Raw genomic sequence first — 1,452 nt, forward strand, 5'->3', positions numbered from 1 at the left:
TATACAGTAAGCGTCAATAATAACATTGATTGTGGTCGATGCTGAATCTTAATCACTTTGAAACAGAACAGGGCGACTTGTATTATTTATATTGAGCTGATTGAAGTAAAACTTACGGGCGACTTCACAGTCAAATGTTTTTATCGTGATAATGTTATCAGGCAATATTTCGCCAAGGGAGGCCGCAAATTGCTCAAAAAAGGCCCACGCACAAATATTGCCTCTGTTAAAATTTACATCATGCATTGAAAATTACAGTTGGTAGGCAATAATTTTTGCATGTGGACACGATGTTAACCTTAGTAGGAAACGTAGCAAATTTCTTAAGAGTTGTGTGTAATGAACACTTTTTCACTAATCACGCCTATTTCCAATTTGTTTCAAACACCGTGTTCAATATTTTCATGACGGTTAAGGCCCGTTTACATACAACTTTGGCGTTGCGTTGGCGTTGGCGTCGCTTCGACAGCTGACTATGAATCCATGCATTTATATGAAAGTCTTCACATAACCAAAGTTGGGCAACGCCAACGCCAACACAACGCAAAAAGATGACCAACTCGCAATTTTTCGCGCGCTTCGTTCGTCAGCTGTTCCAAATAATCAAAATTATGTGATTTAATTTTCCTTTTTAATCAAATGCGGACAAGAAATATAGTTTTTAATGCAATTATTGATATAAAATTTTGATTTATCTCCGCTAGTATGTTAATTTAGTGACCAAAGTATTCTCTGCTAAGCGTTCATTGTAGCAAGCACGGGCGGTACTCGCGCTGCTGTCAAAGTGACACCAGCGCCAACGCAACGCCAAAGTTGTATGTGGACGGGCCTTAAATCGGACAGTGATTGGCGTTGCAGATAATAATTTTGACGTCTCTTCTTTATTACTTCATCAGTTTTAGCTTATATAGCTCGCACCATGATACAAATATTTAACGGTAAAACCGCTCGCTCAATTCGTCGGCCATCATATATTTTTTGAAGTTTTTCTACTTTATAAAGTTGAAATTTTCAGAGCATCTCAAAGGCCAAAAAAAAGTAAAACAAAAAATAAATAGATGAAAATATTCCAATTTTCTTTCATTTGAGACCATTTTGAGACTAAGGGCCGGTTGCTCAAAGCCTGGTTGACACTAATCCCCGGTTAAACATCGTTATCGACGTTACCGACACCATGTTATTTGCATGGAGCCGAAAACGTCGATAACGATGTTAATCGGTGATTAGTGTCAATCAGGCTTTGAGCAACCGGCCCTAAAAGTGAGAATGTATTCGTGAGATTGAAAATATGAAAACATGTTTGTTATGTTGGCAAACTTCAAAAATGTTCGGGCTGCCTCTCGGCGGTCTCACCTTAAAATGTTTTTATCATGGCTCGCACAAACCTTCACGTTCGAGTGTCGACTGTTAGTAGATAAACGACGACTATTACTCGATAACCGCTTTTCCGTG

Source organism: Rhagoletis zephyria, unplaced genomic scaffold (assembly GCF_001687245.7).
Source record: "Rhagoletis zephyria isolate East Lansing unplaced genomic scaffold, Rhagoletis_zephyria_1.1 Rzeph_scaffold_11356, whole genome shotgun sequence".
NCBI classification, from domain to species: domain Eukaryota; kingdom Metazoa; phylum Arthropoda; class Insecta; order Diptera; family Tephritidae; genus Rhagoletis; species Rhagoletis zephyria.